General features: G+C 38.6%; 1 protein-coding gene across 3 annotated transcripts in view; it reads right to left on the bottom strand.

Moving 5' to 3' along the window:
* Nucleotides 1-22,042, bottom strand: part of ITSN1 (intersectin 1) — a 231,947-nt gene that overhangs the window by 181,722 nt on the left and 28,183 nt on the right. The gene's annotated exons all lie outside the window — the stretch shown is intronic.

Raw genomic sequence — 22,042 nt, forward strand, 5'->3', positions numbered from 1 at the left:
AAAACAACTAGAAGAGCCTATACCCCTGCTTTATAAGCAAGTCTTACACCAAATTCCACTCCTGTGAAAAATGAGCAGGAGATGAACAAAAGGCAGAAAGTTGCCCTGTAAGATTACACATAAAGGCAGGATGTAAACAAAGCTCTTTTGAAACACAGAGAAAAGGTACTGAAAGCCACACAATAAATGGACAAAGAAACTGACAAATCCCTAACATACAGCCAACCTGATCAATGCCGAATTGTCATGTCTGAAGTCATGGACCTCCAATGTAGCTTATAAATGTGCTACTGTTTGAAGCTGAACAAGATGACCTGTAAGGACGTGCAGCTTGTTCATGAGTAAGATTTTAAAACTGCATGAAGGGTGAAGAACCCAATGAAAAAGAGAACTAAGTTCAAAGAGACATTGTCAACGTTGTCTGAGAAGCTGTAGTGAATATTCAAGTTGTCCTCTCAAAAGGGAACAGGCGTGCCTCCCAGATTTTTGTTGTTGGGGGAAGGGTTGGTGGCAGGGGACAGAGGTGAGAAGGGGATGCATCAGGAATGACCAGTGGTAAGCAATCACTGTCAGGCCCAGCTGTCAGCACATCCCTTGGCAACACTCACTGGCATTTCAGCCGACTTGTCCATTTACTCCTGCTTTCTTTCCACAAAGAGAAACGCCAAGGAATGTCACCTATCGAGCTCAATGAGCAGATTTTAACCTCAGTTCTTCTAAATCACCCTTCCTTTAATATTTGCAATAGGAGAGAATTCATCAGGGAGCAATAAAACCAAAACTAGCTACAAAGTTGAAAAATGAGGGACAGTGAACAAAGAGAGAGAAAGGCATTCTTGTTCTAAGAGAGAAAAGGAAATTAACCAGCGCCTCTTTGAAGCTTATTTGCACCTCTAGACCAAAGTCACATCTGAAAAGTAAGTCATTAACTTATAGCTTGTCTAACTTTTTTTTTAAGAAATCAGATTCTAGAGCACTACAGCTGCAGACAGGATAACCATTCATAAGCCTTCAATAAAATAAATGAGGGACTTTATTTCTTCCAGAAGGTCTCATTTTCAAGAAGGTCATTAAGAATAAAACATTATCACTGAAAGGTATTGAAAGCTGAAAAAGTAATTTCTGGAAAAGAGCAGCTTACCCCAAACCAAAGAGCAAACAATAAAGAATCAATGAGTGGGAGAAGGGCATTTCAGATTAAATTTTATTTTAAATATAAAACTTTTGGAATTTCAAGATTATCAGCCAAATTAATGAGATTATATACATTTAACCTACTATCAACTCACTTTCCAGTTGTTTCCCAAATAAAAATTAGTAAGTGACCAAAAATTGAAATTTCACAGGTAACTGTAAATACCACATTAAAAAAAAAAAGTAACGAACTAGGTAATGGGAGAACAAAATGTTGTCCTCTGGGTCATGTGGATAAACATGGTGGTCACTAAAAAGAGATGATCGAAAGGTTTTCTTTCAACTAGAAACTGAATTCTCAACACATTACGAGGCACATGCACACTTAAAAGAAAATACTAAAATAACCTTCCATGTCGTAGCACAAGAAATAATATCACACTTAGTCTTAAATCAACAGTGTACTGGTTGACTACTCTCACCTTTATCGCTAGATAATTAACTTGTAAACCTCCAAATACAGGCAGCAACCAAGCCTGGTCTTACCAGTTCAGCTGCAGGAACAGTGGTCAACCCTAGGCAGAGAAAAGTTTTAGAGAAAGCCTCAGCATTGGAAAAGAAGTCAAGGAACTACCCAGAAAGCACCGATTGTGCAAAATAGCACTGCAACACTGAAAAGAGCAAGAGAGCAGGAAGGCCTCCTGCCAGATTTTTAAGCCTCGTTCAACAAAAATAGTGCAACAGCTGCAACCGGATAAATTAAATATGAGTTTATAGATCATAGTAAAAGAAGAAGGGAAACATACGCATGCTGTACAAAAAAACCCCATGTGCTAGTGTTGATTAAATGCTCTGCATTTGAATATATTCATCAAAATTAAATTTGGCTACATGTAAGCCTTGATAACGAGTACACAACTGAGAAGCCAGCAAATATTTCACACCTTTGACATCTTCACAGATGCAGTGTGCCACAATGGACAACAATGACAATTAGACCAACTCCTGATGCCAGCAAGTGGAAACTTCAAGGGAGATTTGTTTTAATCTCTTAGTAGAGTCTTTGCTAAGGACTGATAAGTGTTTCCCCAGTCAGGAGATAAAGGAAATCTACAGAGCTACCTGTTGATAACCTGATCCATGCACAGATGCTGGTTGCCTCCTGCTACAGCTGAAGATTATTTACCAACGTGTAAAGAATGGGCGAAGTCCAAGGGAAAAGCCTTACTGCAACATCAATGAAAAGTCACTGAGTATCATGAATGTGAGTAAAGGACAATGCAGTCATTAACAAAAACCAACTGCACCCTGCTAGGTGACCTAGAGGACTTCTATGCAACACAAGATTTATCGACACAAGGAAGTTTTAGGACTAAAAAACTGTTCAATAACATTAGCATCACTAAAACACTCAACAGACAGAAGCCAACAGAAAACCAGAGTTTTCAGAAGGCAACAGATACATGATTCCAATCTTTAATTTCACTTCACTTGACTGAATTACACTGAAATATATTCAAGCCTGAGAAAAAAGAGAAAACCTGAAAAGAATCCTGGTCATTATTATTTACTGAGGATTTCACTCAATTTCTTTAAGTAGATCCATCTGTACCATTAAAGTACAGAAAGGAAGCTTGGAAGTTTCTGTTAAAAATCACAAATAGTGGGAGGGAGATGCAAGAGGGAGGGGATATGGGGATATATGTATACATATAGCTGATTCACTTTGTTATACAGCAGAAACTAACACAGCATTGTAAAGCAATTATATTCCAATAAAGATGTTAAAAAAAAAAGGACTTCCCTGGTGGTGCAGTGGTTAAGAATCCACCTGCCAATGCAGGGGACACGGTTTCAAGCCCTGGTCCGGGAAGATCCCACATGCCGCAGAGCAACTAAACCCGTGTGCCACAACTACTGAGCCTGCGCTCTAGAGCCTGCGAGCCACAACTACTGAGCCCACCTGCACACCTACTGAAGCCCGCGTGCCTAGAGCCCGTGCTCCACAACGAGAAGCCACTGCAATGGAAAGCCTGCGCACCGCAAAGAAGAATAGCTCCCGCTCGCCACAACTAGAGAAAGCCCGTGCACAGCAACGAAGACCAATAGCAGCCCAAAATAAATGAAATAAAATAATTAAAAAAAAAAAAAAGGATGCTTTCAGAAGGTAAACACACACACACACAAAATCACAAATACACCGTGGTCTGGAACAAAACTGAAAAAGAAGAAAATCCCAGTTTTTCTCAATTTCGTATTTTCTTTAAAAAGGTTCAACTTCTCATAATATGAAAAACTTTGTAGAAGCCAATTTTATTCTCAAAATGTGAATTCCAATTCAGTTTATCTAGAATTAGAATTTAGGCATGTTTGCACATGTCAAGTTGACTGCATTTGACTTCAATGTTGTGAAATCCAGTAGAGCTACTAAGCTTTACAATTCCGAAATAACGATCAAAAGATTTTGAAAAGATAACTATTGTTACTGAAGAGAAGAAAAGTTAATTCATTCAATACGCAGCTCACTGATTAACATTCATCTACGTGGACATTATAAACTAACCCTTTTATTCCCTCTCTGACAAAGCTTTTCTTATTTCCTTTACACCTCAACCTTTAAAATGGACATTAGAAAGTTTTTGTCAGAGGGACATTTTACTTAGGAATTTGAGCCAATTTAATTAAGGTCAATCCAGCTTGAAAGCTCACCACAAAGGAATGAAGTAAAACCTCGAAATAAATAAGGTTATTATTGCAGATTTCCAATATTAATAACCGTATAGCAACTAGAGCCCACCTCACACAGCTGGTGGGAGGGCGAACTGTTACATCTCCTTTGGAAAGCAACGTGGCAAAGCTTCAAGAGTGGAAAATGTTCTTTAACCATGTAACCAATAATTCAACTCCTGGGAATCTGCCTTAAGAAAATAATCCAAAATGCAAAGACCTATAGCCAAAGATGTTTACTGTGACTTTATTTTTCACAATTAAGAACTGAAATAATCTTCATCTAAAGCTTGTGCAATGATTCACAGTCACTACTTCCCATACCTTGCATCAAATGAAACAACCCACGAGACTGTGAAAGCCCAGAGAAAAAAGCTACCAACTCACCCAAGAGAATAAGTCACTCTTCAGAACGACTAGCAATGAGTGTGACTGAAATCACTAGCAGTATATAGATACATAGGAAACAGCATTCTAGACTAAAGAACAGGATGAAGGGCATGGGCAAAGCACCACATAAAAGTTTAATAGGCATCCAAGGACTAGTCAATAATTCTGAATGGCAGGAACGGAAAAGGGACAAGAGAACATAAGAAATGTTATACATAGGATGGGAACCCAGTAGTGGAGAGAAACCTCCAAAATGTCTTGCAATCTAAGGAACCTTGTCTTCATGCTAAAGCGGGCTTCCTTTGAACACAGACCACAGAAGCAGCAGCTATATAAGCTATTTGATTTTTAATTTTTATTTCTCATAGAAAATAGAGAAAATCATACAAAAATGGTCTTTTTCAATTACTACCATTTAGAAAACAGCCCATTCATAAAGTTTACAAGGTAACTCACTCATATGTGAAGAGCTCGGCAGAGAAATAGATTGATTTTTCTCCCTTCTGTGGTTATATTTCAATAGGTGAGATCCAGAAATCTGGCTGAAAAATGTTATTCTGCTGAATATATATATATAAGAAAATAGAAATGTGTATAGATAGTCACACCATCTATCTGGAATTCTAATAACACTAACATTTAAATCCTTCTTTATTGCAACCTGAGTATGCTTTTCCAGTGGAAATCATGGGCCTTACAACAGCATTGACAGCAGCAAGGCCACGAGTCATTCTAAAAGAGAGGTAAACTTCTACTGACTCTCACAGTAGGTTAGCAAAAATTAACTGAGCCATCACAGGCAGGACACAGTCCAGAAAATGATCAACAGTTTGAAGCCTTCAGATGGAAAGCATCCAGCAAGCATCCAGCTCTGGTATTTACTGGCTGTGGACCTTGTGTAAGATATTTAGACTATTTCTAAGCTTTAGATTCTTTATCTATAAAATGCAGATAATAATAGTACCTAATTTAAAAGCTCATAATGACAAAGGCTTTCCCCTGACCAAACTTTAATCAGGCTGCTCTGAGCCCTCTTCTGGACTAGGCCTCAGCCTTGGCCCTGTGCCGTCTTCAGTCTGCCTAGACCAGTTTTAGCAAGAATCCTGCTAGTCAGTTGAACAGAACCTCCCTACCCCGATATCTGATCACACCTGATATCTGATCGAGTTCCTCATCTCCAGCCTTTGATGTACCAGTCCCTGTACTAGGTCAATTTAGCAAGAATCCCCCTACCCTGAAGTCTCCTCTTAGTAAACTTCCACCCACTGACCCCCTTCACCCTGCTCCTTGGCTACAGATCCCCACTCATCTTTGTTATACTCAGAGTTGAGCCTGTTCTCTCTCCTCTATTGCAATAGTCTTCAATAAAGTCTTCCTTATATTCTGACAAGTGTCAGAATAAGTTTTTCTTTAACAAGGAGGATAAAATGAGTTTTAATATAAATAAAACACTTGGAACATTAACTTATACACTTTTGTTCAGTCACGATCATCATCCAGTAAATATAAAAGAGTAACTAAATGTTTAAAGGCTAAACTGTTCAGCTTAAATCAATTAATGGCTATTTATTACACAGCAGTTATTGTGATAAACATAAAGACCCAAAGAGAGAACGATACAGGGCCTGCCTCAGAGAGCTTAAATTTAGAACAGGAACAGAGAATCACTCTACATGTGCTCATACAACAATGGACAGCAGGTCAGGGTACAAAGGCAGCAGAGAAGAGAAACTGATGAACTGAGTGTAGTGGAAGGGTCACCAGACAGGCTTTGAAGGAGGAAGAGAAGTTGCAGAATCACTTTCAAGGTGGAGGATGAACACTCAGGAAGAAGGAAGCCATCCCAAGGGCAAAGGTGTAAGGGTGGAGTTGAGACCAGACCATGTCTCACTGGCACACTTGGGCAAGGGAGCTACTGAAAGATTTAACAGGAACGTGCCAGGACCAGAGTTACCTTTTCCAATTTACGTTTTTCCAGTCTGTCCCTCTCCAGCAACTAAGAAGCCGGATTTGGGGAGGTGGCAGCTTAAATCCAAATAAACGCACATTATGTAACTGGCAAGAAAATGTAGATACTTCCCATCAACAAGCACAAAATGGACAAGGGAAAAAAATAGAGCACAGACAGTTTGTAGAAACACACCAAGGGAAAAAGAGCCAAAATTAATATGTCAACATTCGGCAACCATAATGATTTTATTTACTGTACAACTATTACAGATTGGTAACTATTAACTACTGAACTATCCTTACAAAAGAATTGAATTTACCCCTTGTAGGGCTCTACCCATGCTCCCTCTCTGTCCTCCCTTCTTGACCTGGCTAACTCTTCCTGCTCTTCTAAACTTGGGCCACATGTCCTGTTTGGAGGCTAGAATGGTTTTAAGTGGATTTCCTCTATTGTTCCCTTTGCACACTCTAAGCTTAGAACTAAATCCACTGTAAACTGCTTGTTTACTGTGTGCTCCTTAGACAAGACTTTGGTCCCTTGAGAACAAGGACTTGTTTCTGCATTTCTAGCACCTGTTACATGGTTTGGCCCATGAATGACACACAATGTGTACCGAATGAATAGGTCTTAGAACGAGTGAATGAAGTAAATACTGAGAATTCCATGTGATCACCCTTCCACCTTCAGGGGTCACCTGCATAAACTGAGGACTAAACAAGGAGTCTTTCCCCAGTCAGATTCCTGATATTGTATAATCCTGCAAATGTTCAGGAGCCAGACCAATTTCAATTTTCCAAAGTGACAAATATCAAAGCAAAAACCAAATCTTGATTTTAGAAGTTCCAAGGAATAAAAATAATTCCAAGGAATACAACAGAAATGAACTTGTTCCCTACATTTCACAGTACTATATTAGCCATGTTAATTTTCAAATCAATTATCTGGAGTTAAGACAGAAATACATAAAACATAGACCAACTAATGAAGCTGATGCTCAAGCAAATGCCTTTTCAAAAAAAAAAAAAAAGCTATGAATGAAAACACTGATGACTTTTTAACTTAATATTTTAACAGAGGCAAGGCAGCTTTTTTTTTTTTTTTTTAAGATAAACCAGACAATCATGTTCTAGAAATTTGCTATTTTGGAAGCAACAATCAAAACTCTTAGGAGGTTTTTCTCTTTATCTGTACAGGGCATAAGTTTCTCTTAGAAACAGTCTTCATTTATTTGGCCCTAAAATAAAATAAATTCAGTTTAACATCAGAGGCTTCCTTTGCTTATTTTATTTACTCAGTACCAAAGTACATCATCCCTGTTTTTTAAGGACCTTTTCAAAGCAAGGCAGTTGTCGCAGTTGCCAATTCAAGTTGTATGACACAATGAGGACCACTGACAACTGTCCCTACCTATATATTTGGAATGCTCTCCTAAGCAAGTCATCCCACTTGGTCTTGAAAGTTAACTCAGGGACTTCCCTGGCGGTCCCATGGTTAAGACTTCACCTTCCAATGCAGGGGGTGCAGGTTCAATCCCTGGTCAGGGAGCTAAGATCCCACATGCCTCAGACCAATAAGACAAAACATAAAGCAGAAGCAATACTGTAACAAATTCAATAACGACTTTAAAAATGGTCCACATTAAAAAATAAATCTTAAAAAAAAAAGTTGATTCATTTCCAAACGTAACAGAAACCAAACCCTTTGAGTAGGTCAATATAACAATGTAACGAAGGGGACCACCCTCTGAGAAAGAGAAGCTCCTGTTCCCTGAAGAACCACCAAGCCAAATCCTCAGGCTCTCAAGTTGTATAAACTAGAAACATCAAAACCTAAATATATCACAGCTCATCTCCTTATGTGAAAAGCTCATGCCTACAGAAGCATCCCGATGAGGCTGGGGAATCCTTTAAGTAGTACCAAAGTTAGAATTCTTCAACCTTAACTAAGTACAAGGTTGGCCAACCATGGTTGGGACTAAAAGAAAATGAATCTTCTGCTAAATGTACATGAAGCATGTCCAAACTTTTCCAAACAATACAACCCAAACCTGATAAGGAGAACGCTTTCACCCATAAGCACACAATAAGCCCAGAAAAACTGAGGAGTCTAGTGACATGGCTCTCGTCACAGATCTGCTCTCTAATTCCTGTCGCCTAACACGAAGAATCTCATTCTGACTTTATTAGACAGCACTAAGCTTCACTGCAGTAGTTAGCCAAGTAGATCATCTACCCTGAAATGCAAGATATAAAATAAAGCTGGGGGGGGGAGGGGATAAGACAAAAATTGCATTCAAGACAGCCAGGCAGCAGGCAAACTGATTCAGGCTACCCAGTCACAGACAGTGAAACTGTCACTGTAAACAGTAACTCTACCCTGAAAGGGGAGAGGCCAGAGGATACACAGGCTCGGTTCAATTACCTTGCCATTACCTGAGCCATCTATCCAGACTCATCACTGTGTACTAAAAATAGGACACAAGATTGCTTTTATAGCATCCCAGCTGCTAAAAATGTTCAGAGAACAAATTTCAAAACATGTAGCAGAACCTGCACCAGGAAAAGAGAAAAGTAATACATGCTTCTAGTGTCAAAAACACAAATCAAGAAAAATGAGATGTTAATAACACCTTGCTTTTATATAGCACTTATCTGTGAAGCAGCTCAAATATTCTTGCAAATTAAAAATAATCTAATTATAGGACTTCTAACAACACCTCTGTGAAATAGGTGGAATGTAAATATAAGTACTTCTGTTTAGCTACTGAAGAAAAGTAGACATATTTAATCACACTGCAAATTGGAGTTCTGATCTGGCTCAATCCAGCACTTTCAGCATCCCATACAGCCAAGTCACCAATAACCCTAGGGATTGTAACAAAGTCAAATAGAAAAGCAAACCCCACAGTTTCCCATGTTCAAGGACTGAACTCTAACAATTAACAAGTCAAAATTGGTTTTAGTTTTTGAAGGAAAACAGTTCAAGTATTCTATTTAATCTGTTGAATCTACTTTTTAAATTTTTTTGGAATCTACTTTTAGAAGTTGAGAAACCATTATGATGGTTGTTAAAGCTACTTGAAATTTAGAAATCACAGAGAAAAGTAAAAATTCTATTTCTCACACTCACCAATATAAACTGACAGTTTTATGCCTCCTTCAAAGGATGAAAGGAATTCAGTTTAAAGTGCAAGGTCAAAATATACAAAAAGACACACTGGCCTGGAAAACCAATAGGTTTAAAAACAAAAGATGAGTCAACTAATACTTGCAGATCTCAGGTACTTGAAAGAATATTTTATTTTAACTCAAAAAAGGAATTAAATTGTCCCACTGATGGCTAGGAAAAGAGATCACCTTTAAGTGTTTTATTTGTGCTTTTTAAAAGCTATTATTATGAGGTACCTTTAAAAGCTAGTATATTATTACAGCACTAAGGGGCACTTCCTAAATATACCCAATATATCTAACTCCTCTCAAAGCCAACTCTGGGTGAAATAATTCTTTCTTCCCTTCAATACTATTTAGATAAGGCACAGCCAAAGCAGTACAGGATGACTAAACCTGAACTTGCTACAGGAATTTCCAAACAGATAAGAACTTAAGAACTTTGCAAATACATGCCTATTTGAAAGACAAGAGAAACTTGAAGAAAGTATCCAGTGAAAATATGAGCTCCTTTCTCAAAAGGTAAGCTCTTCAATGCAGAGTCTGTCTCCTTATAAATTCTATTCAGCCCTGAGAGTCTGTGCTAGTGCCAAGAGGGAAAATGGCTTCTACTGTCACTATCAAAAGCAATTCACTTTAATGAAATGATATGATGTCTAGAATTTGTTTCAAAATAATCTAGAGTTGGGGCTGGCGGGAAAGATGAAACAAGACCGACGAGAGTTAACACCTGCTGAAGCTGGGTAATGGGGATTACTACTGCCCCCACTTCTGTAGTTGTTGGAATTTTTCATAATAAAAGGTTAAACAGAGAAAGAGAAGAAAGCTAGTTTTAGAAAGCAAATGCCTCTCAGCTAGCCTATTTCTATAAGACCAGCTTATAGAAATACTTAACTGAGAATTCTAAAGGAATATAATATAGCAAGAATTATCTAAATTCTTTATAGTCATAAACAGAATGACCCTATGGTTTTTCTGTTGTTCACACAGGTGTGAAAGGATGAATTAAGAAGTTACCTGTCTCTAAATTGCTATTGTAACCGAGCTGGACCCTATGGGGTCTTGCTGGGACAGGCCTTTCCCCATATCCTCTGCTTTAGCTCCTCTCTGAAGTACCTAGATAACAGTATTTGATGCACATTTCCTGAGTTGTTTTACAGATGGGAAAACCCCCCACCAAATGGAAGATGTTAACTACTTGATGACCATGAGCACATGGGCCCAGGCCTCCTGGAGCCTAAGGACTGATAATGTTAACCCCTGTGACACCACCCTGTTACCTCACCATCAGCCAATCAGAGAACTGTGCACGTGCTGATCACATACCCTGTGACACCCCTCCCTCACCTGGCTTTTGAAAATGCTTTGCTGAAACCCTTCCCAGAGCTGGGGCTTTTTAGGACATGAGCCACCCATCTTCCTGCATGGCCCTGTAATAAAGCTTTCTCTGCCCCAAACTCCTACGTTTCAGTTTGTTTGGCCTCACTGTGTGTCGGGCACACAAACTTGTGCTAACAATTTGTTTTCTCCTTTATCTGTCATTGCAATTAAACCTGATTAAAAAGAATTACTGGTCATTTTTTTCTTCATCCCGACAAAAGAAACTCTTTCCAAAATTAAGGAAATTAAGAGATACCGTAGGGAAACTGTTTCTACCCCAAAATCCAGACTTTTAATGAAGCTTAGCATATTTTAAACTACCCTTTACATCAGTTTCTAAGAGTTAAGCTTAGATTAAACTAAAGTAAGCTGATTTTTAACATATTACTTTAATCTTGATAAGTATTCTCATAAATCATGCTAGTCCATATTTGGAAATTTTCATTCTTTTAAATTCTGCTAAAAATTGCAACACAAAAGAGACCAAAGCCCTGATGTCTTTTACTCAACAGAATCAGTACTCTGATGAGTGCCATCAAGATCACTTTAGCCTCCAGAATTGATCTGAGACACTTGACAACCAAGATTAATGTCTGACCTGTGAACTGACCTTAATAATAGATACTTTTCTTAAAGGAGATAAATGTTAGATAAGTAATCACATGGAAACTCAAAGTTATCACTGAATCACATTTCTTTAAGAAGTTATCAGCACTCTTTTCATACAGAATTTACCAAGATACCTTAATAGAACTGGGAAAATTAAAATCTAGGGTGGGAACCGAAGAATAACTTGCAAGGCTCACATTATCTCTAACATATGTTACATGGTGGGGTTCATTCTCCTGCTTTTCCCCCCTTTCTCCTGTGGATCTGGGAGGTTTACTTAGAGGCATCTGCTTCAACAGCAAACAGATTATTTAAACTGTTGCTCTGCCCATACTCCTAACCTATTCGGCAGAGCAGACATTTCAAAACTGGACAACTATGAAAACTAAACTAGAAAAATTCACCAAAATTCAAAAACTGGTCACTGAGCTCCCTGAGTCTACATTTGGTATTTCAAACTATTTGGAAATTACATTAAGTACAGGAGTATTCAAGAGTTTAATAAATAGTTTGGTTAATCATATCATCTATATGGCAACTCTTGATAGCCCCAATCAGATCCCTTTGTAAAATGGACACAAAAGGTATATTTAGTAACGTGTAAGGAATTCAGTCTATGCATTACAAGAGACAAACCAGTTAGATCTCTACTGAGACAGCAAATATTTCATGCATTCACCTCAGCAGGGTGGATTTCCAGCACTGCAAAGGACCAGATGACTCAAGAGTCAGCCATGTTTCCAAAGCTTAGAGGGAACATGATTAATGATACAAAACAACAAGGCATGGTGAACTTTTACAATGGGTTGCTTACAAAAGCTCAGTTGCTAACTAAAAAGTGCTTCAACCTTAGATAAAGAGGGCACTCAAATCATAGGTTCAAGTAGGGGCTACATTCTGGAATGACTCACATTAGTGTTATCTAGTACATCACAAAAACATAATAGTACTGAAACCAACTTATTATCAAGTTTTTGACTTTCAAAAGACTGTGAAAACTCCAAGATATGAAAAACTGATTTCTTAGTAAAAGAAGAAAAAGAAAAGATTAAAAAAGAAAATGAGAATTCCCTGGCGGTCCAGTAGTTAGGACTCTGGCACGCCCACTGCCAGGGACCCGGGTTCGATCCCTGGTTGGGGAACTAAGATCCCGCAGGCCAGCCAAAAACAAAAACAAACGAACAAAGCAAAATATAAAAACAAATAAACACACACACAAAAAAGAAAATGAGCTTGATGCTCCTGGAGCTGATTATCTAGTCTGAGAATCACCTTCCCACCTTATTTTTCATGCCTCTGGTCTACCTTTCACCATTCTTCTGCTCATTTCCATGCTTGCTTCGGTGAGAGAGAATAGGAACAGGGTGTGACTTTTTTGATTGAGCGAATAGTTTGTATGAAAGAGGACAGTCAGGAAGAGAGGAGAAGAGGGAAAATTAAAATTAATTTTATAATACTCATCATCTATGTCCCTTACAATTGTTGATTCACAACATTATGTGTTAAGCAAGAGACACTGCAAAAAGTACAAAAATAAGTAATCACAATATGACTATAAATATGGACAACGTTCAAAATCCATATGGAGAAAAAAAGGAGGAAAAGAAAATACAGTGGGATATATAATAAACATTATCAGTAGTGGTCCTGAGTAGCCAGATAGAAGATTATCCTTTCCTTGATTGTATTTAATGCAATCAAAATTTTCTATAATGAATATGTAGGTCATTAAAAAAACAATTTCTTACATGGCAAAAAAGACACCCGAGAAAGCATTTTTCATTTAATAATATAACACGTGTAGTTTATAGGACCTGCTCTATAAAATTCTTTCAAGCTAAGCTGCAAAAGGCACTAAAGATAACGAAAGGATTGATTTTCTTACTATTGTTAGAAGTCTTTGTCCACTAATCCAACAAACGTTTACTAAGCAGTTATCATGCATTAAATCCACTGTCTGCTGAGGTCCCCAAAATGTAATTAAGATATACTAGTCAATTCTCACTATCAAGGCGCTTAAAAATGTAGGCTGCAAACCTTCCTGCCCCATCTCCAACTCTGAATACCCCTCAAAAAAAACCTTAGGAAACCTTTTTGTAAGGTCACTACATCCAAAAATATACTGCAATGTTACTGTGAAAATATTTGCTCTCCTTCCCTTACCGGGTCCTTCCCTACCCATTCATCCCTGCAGGGGATTATACGTTTTATCCACTGAGGCCATGTTTGACCACGTGACTTGCTTTGGCCAATGAAGTATGAGTAGCAATGACAAATGTCACCTTCTAAGCAGAAGCATTAATAGCCATGGGGAGGGTCTATCATGGCTCCTTCCAGTCTTTCATCCTGGGTCCTGGAATGAAACCCACAAAGTATATTAATGTGAGAAATAAACTTTTGTTGTTGGAAGCTACTGAGATTTGGGGATTGTTACTACAGCATAATTTAGCAAAAGCTGACGAATTCATATACCCCTCACTAAACTTTGATACATTAAAGACCGTCACTCACCAATGGGCAGGAGGAAGAAATAAGTAACCTCCTCTATAGTTTCTAACTTACTCTTGCAAAGTAGATAACAATTTGACCCCAAGCAGGATATCACTAGCCCACTGCTTGTTTTGTTTTGCTTTGTTTTCTCTCTAGACGTCTGGGCTGGCCAATTTGCTGCACTTCAGGCATTTGGAGTTGTCCTCTAATTCAACTCTTTACACAGGTATGAAATTCCCTTACTTGAAGAAAACCCGCAAAATACGGCACCAATGAAAATATTCTACAGGACACAAGAGAACAAGAAATGTCCAGAGGAATGAAATCTACTACTTTCTTTTGAAACAAATTAACTGTAAGAATCATTGTTGTACACCTGAAACTAATATACTGTTATATGTCAATTATATTTCGATTTTCAGAAGTTAACTATAGGGAGTTCCCTGGTGGTTTAGTGGTTAGGATTTGGTGCTTTCACTTCCATGACCCGGGTTCAGTCCGTCATCAGGGAACTGAGATCCTGCAAGCTGCGGCAGCACGGCCAAAATCAATCAATCAATAAATAAGTAAGTTATTTTTTAAATTAGAAGCTATTTGCTTGGGAAACAATAAAAGGCAGAAGAATACTGTATCTATTAAACAATAGTCTGCTGTGAAAAGAGCAGGCCAAGCTAACTAGAATACACCTAAAATAAAAACAAGAGAGGGAATTCCCTGGTGGTCCAGCAGTTAGGACTTGGCAATTTCACTGCCAGGACCTGGGTTCAATCCCTGGTCATAGAACTAAGATTCTGTAAGCCGCGTGGCACAGCCAAAATAATAATAATAATAAAATAAAAGACAGAGACTGAAAATTTAAAAAAAACACAAAAAAGAAAGGAAGAGTTATTAAATTTAATAAAGTACCACTTCAAGGAAAAAGCTGTATACAATAAAAATTTTTTATTTTCATAAGATGTATAATCTACAATGAAAAGAACAGTTGTAAAACTTTATACTCCAATACTATAACATGAAAACACATTAGACAAAAACAAGAGGCAATCTCTTTGAACTTACTGGTTAAAATGTAGAAAGCAATAACTTAAGAAACAACTGGGATGTTTCTAATTAATAAGAGTAGCTGGAAACTAAAATATTGAAATTGTCATAGGACAACTGTCACAGAAATGAACTAATATTTAGGGAGCAGCTACCTGGTATACAGTATCAAAACAGTGAGGAGTTAAACAGGAAGCACAGAAGTCATAAACTACACTACCATATACTTATAGATCAAGGCGAAGATACGTTTATATGTATGAATAACACACCTGAAACATAAAATATTTACACAATAAAGCTATAAAATGCTTTGGCTTGGGGCTGCCCTGGTGGCGCAGTGGTTGAGAGTGTGCCTGCCAATGCAGGGGACACGGGTTCGTGCCCCAGTCCAGGAGGATCCCACATGCCACGGAGCGGCCGGGCCTGTAAGCCATGGCTGCTGAGCCTGCGCGTCCGGAACCTGTGCTCCGCAACGGGAGAGGCCACAGCAGTGAGAGGCCCACGTACCGCAAAAAAAAAAAAAAAAAAAATGCTTTGGCTTGAGATTCAGGAAGCACTCTTTTAAAAGGGTAAATATGAGATGCTATAATCTCATAATCATCCTAACTATAGGATTAAAAACAATCTATGGTATGCAGTTCAGTATGTAAAGAAAAAGCAGGAAATGTTTAAAATCTTGAGCAGGAAATGTTTAAAATCATGCTGTACTCATGCTTGCCCCTTCAGGTTGAAAAGGCAGGAACCATATCACCAATATACTTAGGAAGTGAATGCAACACTCTGACAGAAATGTCAAATTAAAACCTCTTCTTCCTCATATATCCTCAGAGTAAATTCCTGTCTTCTGAGGAAATTATCTTCAAACTTTTGTTAACCAACAAAACATTCTGTACACAAAACCTCACTCTAGCTTAAGACTGAACAGCTGAGCTGCTACGACTAAAGTGTAAGTAAGGCAGGGCCACAGGGTGGGAGCAGTTCCACAAATGGCTACCAAGTACCTCCCACCAGTAAGGAGCACCATGAGCCAGGCACTGGGCTAAGCACTGGGAATTCAGGAGGGAACAAAACAGAGCCTCTGCCCTCAGGCAGCTTACATTCTGGAATGGGGAGAAAGCTAATAAAGAAGTAAACAAACAAATATGATCATTTCACACACAGAGAACCACTCCAAAGGAAATGAGGTAGGGTAACAAGGCATGATGGTTGGAGGTGGTATCTGGGATTTCTCTGTATGCCTGGGTAGTCAAGGAGAACCTCTCTAAAAAGACACTGGGGTTCTTTCTGGGAGGGTTCAGCCAGTGCAAAGACCCATGGAAGGAAAAGAACCTGTCCAAGGAAGAGAAAGAGGCCAGTCCAGCTGGAGCGAAGTGAACAAAGTGAGCATAGAAAGAGGAAACGGGAGAGGCAACAGAGACCAACATACAAGCATCTCTTAAAGTGAGGCTTGGATTTTACTTTAAGTGTAATGGGAAGTCTTTGAAAGGTTTTGAGCAAGGGAATAACAGGATCTGATTTTTAGCGTAGAAGGTGCTGTGTGGAACAGATTCCATGCAGACAGAGTGAAATCAAGAAAACCAGCGAGATCATGGCAGACACTCACGTGAGAGGCAGTGGTGGCCAGGAGTAACATTTAACAGTGGGAATGATGATGAGTGGTCAGATTCGGGATGTACTTTGAACAGAAAGCTCACAGAACTTAACGGAATAGATATGGAGCAGGTAGAAGACAGAAGAATCAAGAAGAGCTGTGAAGTTTCTGGCCTGGAGAACTGGGTGGATAAGGGCGCCATTTGCTAAGACGGAAAGGTCTGGGGTGTGTAGATTAGACTGGGCATAGCATCGAGATTTTTTTTTTTTTTTTTTTTTTTGCGGTACGTGGGCCTCTCACTGTTGTGGCCTCTCCCGTTGAGGAGCACAGGCTCCGGACGCGCAGGCTCAACGGCCATGGCTCACGGGCCCAGCCGCTCCGCGGCATGTGGGATCTTCCCGGACTGGGGCACGAACCCGTGTCCGCTGCATCGGCAGGCGGACTCTCAACCACTGCGCCACCAGGGAAGCCCGAGAATTGTGTTTTTACAGTTGGCCAACAGGCACATGAAAAGACACTCGACATCACTAATTATTAGAGAAATGCAAATCAAAACTACAATGAGGTACCACCTCACACGGGTCAGAATGGCCATGATTAAAAACTCTATAAATAACAAATGCTGGAGAGGTTGTGGAGAAAAGGGAACCCTCCCATACTGTTGGTGGGAATGTAAATTGGTGCAGCCACTATGGAGAACAGTATGGAGGTTCCTTAAAAGACTAAAAATAGAGCTACCATATGAGACAGCAATCCCACTCCTAGGCATATATCCGGACGAAACTATAATTCAAAAAGATACATGCACCCCAATGTTCATAGCAGCAGCACTATTTACAATAGCCAAGACATGGAAACAACCTAAATGTCCATCAACAGATGAATGGATAAAGAAGATGTGGTATATATATATATATATATACACAATGGAATACCACTCAGCCATAAAAAAGAATGAAATGCCATTTGCAGCAACATTGATGGACCTAGAGATTATCATACTAAAGGAAGTCAGAAAGAGAAAGACAAATATCATGATATCACTTATATGTGGAATCTAAAATATGACACAAAAGAACTTATCCACAAAACAGAAACAGGCTCAGACACAGAAAACAGACTTGTGGTTGCCAAGAGGGGGAGGGGGGGAAGGAGGGATAGATTGGGAGTGTGGGATTACCATATGCAAACTATTTTATATATATATATATATATATATATATATGTATAACTGAATCACTTTGCTGTATACCAGAAACTAACACACCATTCTAAATCAACTATACTTCAATAAAATAAATTAAAAAAAAAAAAGAAAGAACTCTGTTTTGACCATGTTAATTTTGAACAGCCTATCATTATGTTCCCAAGAAAACCTGCCTACTTAGATGGTGCCTAGCTGACCATCTAAGTCTGCAGTTCTTGGGAGAAGTTGGAGCTGGAAACACACATATACCTCCCACACCTCTATTCCCATGGCAAACCCTTTAAGACTTCTCAGAAATCCCAGTGCTCCCCAGAGCAGTGTGAAAACTTAATGTTTACCTCCAACTTGCTACCTAAACTTGCCTAATGTTTGCATAGTGTAGACAAATAATTAAATTAAGAAAATGTAAATCACATTTGCCTACACTAGAATAAATTTGTTGACACCAAAACAAATTACAGATGGCTTGAAGAGTCTAGTGAAAAAAATGAAACCATGGAAGTGTGCTAGAAGAAAATATGGGTTAATATTCATAAAATCTTGGCATGAGAGAGGACTTCCTCATTTGACCGCGGGCAGAAATCCTTAAAAATGGAAAATAATCGTGGATTGTCGGGGTGGGGAAGGTAAATACTTCTATAAAAGAAAACACCACAAGTTTTAAAAGCAAATGAAAAATTGGGAATAAAGAAATATCCCTGGACTTCCCTGGTGACTCAATGGTTAAGAATCCACCTGCCAATGCAGGGGACACGGGTTTGAGCCCTGGTCCGGGAAGATCCCACGTGTCGTGGAGCAACTAAGCCCGTGTGCCACAACTACTGAGCCTGCGCGCCACAACTACTGAGCCCGCCTGCCACAACTATTGAAGCCCATGCGCCTAGATCCTGTGCTCCTCAACCAGAAAAGCCACTGCAATAGGAAGCCTGCACACCGCAACGAAGAGTAGCCCCCACTCGCCACAATTAGAGAAAGCCCAAGTGCAGCAACAAAGACCCAATGTAGCCAAAAATAAATAAATAAGATTATTAAAAAAAAAAAAAAAAGAAATATCCCTAAGTACAAGGAGCCCACATAAATGAAGAAAAAAGATTAACTCCAAAAGAAAATGTGACAACGACAAGAGAAAATTCCAAAGAGAAGAAATAATATACGTGAGCAACTAACACAAAATTTTTTTTTAATTAACACATTAAAAAATGCTAAACTTATCAGCAAAAGGAATTAAAACAAGGAGATACTATTTTTTCCCCTATCAAGCTCATAAATATTAAAATGGCAATGAGTATAGACTTGGAACCTGGGCAGTAATTACTAAGCCCTTTCTGGAGACAATTTGGTAAAATGTATCAAGAGCCATAGATTTTAGAAGCTCTTTGACCTACCAATTCTGCTTCATGGAACTCATCCAAAAGGCAGGGGTATCAGGGGGTTTGCTTCAAAAGATTTCAGCACAAATTATGTTTTTCAGATTAGAATATTCTGCACCTAAAAAAGAGATGCTTCAGAATCACATCTAATAACATGAAAAGATATTGGATTTAAAAAATTAGGTTTTAAATGAAAAATCAGAAAGAGAAATTAAGGAAACACGCCCACTTACCACTGCAACAAAAAGAATAAAGTACCTAGGAATAAACCTACCTGAGGAGGCAAAGGACCTCTATGCAGAAAACTATAAGACACTGATGAAAGAAATCAAAGATGAAACAAACAGTTGGAGAGATATACCATGTTCTTGGATTGGAAGACTCAACACTGTGGAAATGACTAGACTACCCAAAGCAATCTACAGATTCAGTGCAATCCCTATCAAATTACCAATGGCATTTTTCACAGAACTACCACAAAAATTTTTACAATTTGTATGGAAACACAGAAGATTCCGAATAGCCAAAGCAATCTTGAGAAAGAAAAATGGAGCTGGAGGAATCAGGCTCCCTGGCTTCAGACTATACTACAAAGCTACAGTAATCAAGACAGTATGGTACTTACACAAAAACAAAAATATAAATCAATGGATCAGGATAGAAAACCCAGAGATAAACCCACGCACCTATGGTTACCTTATCTTTGACAGAGGAGGCAAGAATATACAATGGAGAAAAGGCAGCCTCTTCAATAAGTGGTGCTGGGAAAACTGGACAGTTACATGTAAAAGAATGAAATTAGAACACTTCCTAACACCATACACAAAAATAAACTCAAAATGGATTAAAGACCTAAATGTAAGGCCAGACACTATAAAACTCTTAGAGGAAAACACAGGCAGAACACTCTATGACATAAATCACAGCAAGATCCTTTTTGACTCACCTCCTAGAGTAATGGAAATAAGAACAAAAATAAACAAGTTGGACCTAATGAAACTTAAAAGCTTTTGCACAGCAAAGGAAACCATAAACAAGATGAAAAGACAACCCAACCCTCAGAATGGGAGAAAACATTTGCAAACGAAGCAATTGACAAAGGATTAATCTCCAAAATATACAAGCAGCTCTTGCAGCTCAATATCAAAAAACAACCCAATCCAAAAATGGGCAGAAGACCTAAATAGACATTTCTCCAAAGAAGACATACAGATTGTCAACAAACACACGAAAGGATGCTCAACATCACTAATCATTAGAGAAATGCAAATCAAAACCACAATGAGGTATCACCTCACATCAGTCAGAATGGCCATCATCAAAACATCTACAAACAATAAATGCTGGAGAGGGTATGGAGAAAAGGGAACCCTCCTGCACTGTTGGTGGGAATGTAAATTGATACAGCCACTATGGAGAACAGTATGGAAGTTCCTTAAAATCTAAAAATAGATCTACCATATGATCCAGTAATCCCACTACTGGGCATATGACCTGAGAAAACCATAATTCAAAAAAATACATGTACCTCAATGTTCATTGCAGCACTATTTACAATAGCCAGGACATGGAAGCAACCTAAGTGTCCATCGACAGATGAATGGATAAAGAAGATGTGGCACATGTATACAATGGAATGTTACTGTGCCATAAAAAGGAACGAAGCTAAGTTATTTGTAATGAGGTGGATGGACCTAGAGTCTGTCACGCAGAGTGAAGTAAGTCAGAAAGAGAAAAAGAAAACCGTACGCTAACGCACATATATGGAATCTAAAAAAAATGGTACTGATAAACCTAGTGGCAGGCCAGGAATAAAGACACAGATGTAGAGAACAGACTTGAGGACATAGGTGGGGAAGGGGAAGCTGGGACGAAGTGAGAGAGTAGCATTGACATATATACACTACCAAATGTAAAATGGATGGCTAGTGGGAAGCTGCTGCACAGGGAGATCAGCTCAGTGCTCTGTGAACACCTAGAGGGGTGGGATAGGGAGGGTGGGAGGGATGCTGAAGAGGGAGAGGATATGGGGATATATGTATACATATAGCTGATTCACTTTGTTGTACAGCAGAAACACAACACTGTAAAGCAATTATGTTCCAATAAAGATATTTAAATAAATAAATAAAAGTTTCAAAATAAAAATTAGGTTTTAAAATCGTGGTCAGGATAATACATAGCAATAGGCATATTCATAGAAAGAGATCTCTAATAATAAATTACAGGAAATTAACAGTGGTTCTGTCTAGAAAAATTAAGTGTTCTTTATGACCTTTTTCTTTCATTATAATGAGCATATATTATTTGATAATAAAAACTTCGTTTTGGGGGGAAAAACAAAAATAAAAGTCCTATGCATATTGAATAGAAATTACCAAAAAATTAACAGGAGATATTTTCAAGTGATAAAATACAATTTTGCAAAATTTTTCATCACTTCTAGAATCTAAATTCTCTGTATTTTACACACTTCCCATTATGAACATGCACTACTTATTTTTTAAAAAGGTAAAACAAACTTCTAAAAATTACTTTCCAATTTTATCTTAATTTGAATGACCGTTACAACTATCACACAGTATTTTCAAGGGTTTATGCCCTTCTCTTCATGTACCAAAACCAGTTTTTCTTCATTATTCTAAATAGCTTAGGGGAGCACAAAGGGATTCTCCTGAAACACGCTGGGTCCCATATCTCCCTCCATGTTAATACCTTTAATGGACTTCAACACTTTAGCTCAGTGGTTCCCGAAGTCTTGTCCCAGACCTACAGCACCAGCATAAACAGGGAGCTGATAAATGCAAATTCTTGGGCCCCACCTCAGACCTAGAGAATAAGAAACAGGGTGGGACCCAACAGTGAGTTTTATCATGATACTCTAGGTGATTCTGATGCATGCCAAAGTTGGAGAACCACTGTTTCAGCCTATAACCTTTGGGTCTTCAGCATCCAGAAACTCTCCTACACAGTCAAATCATT

This window comes from Monodon monoceros, unplaced genomic scaffold (genome assembly GCF_005190385.1).
Source record: "Monodon monoceros isolate NGI ecotype Baffin Bay Population unplaced genomic scaffold, NGI_Narwhal_1 Super_Scaffold_11, whole genome shotgun sequence".
NCBI lineage: Eukaryota > Metazoa > Chordata > Mammalia > Artiodactyla > Monodontidae > Monodon > Monodon monoceros.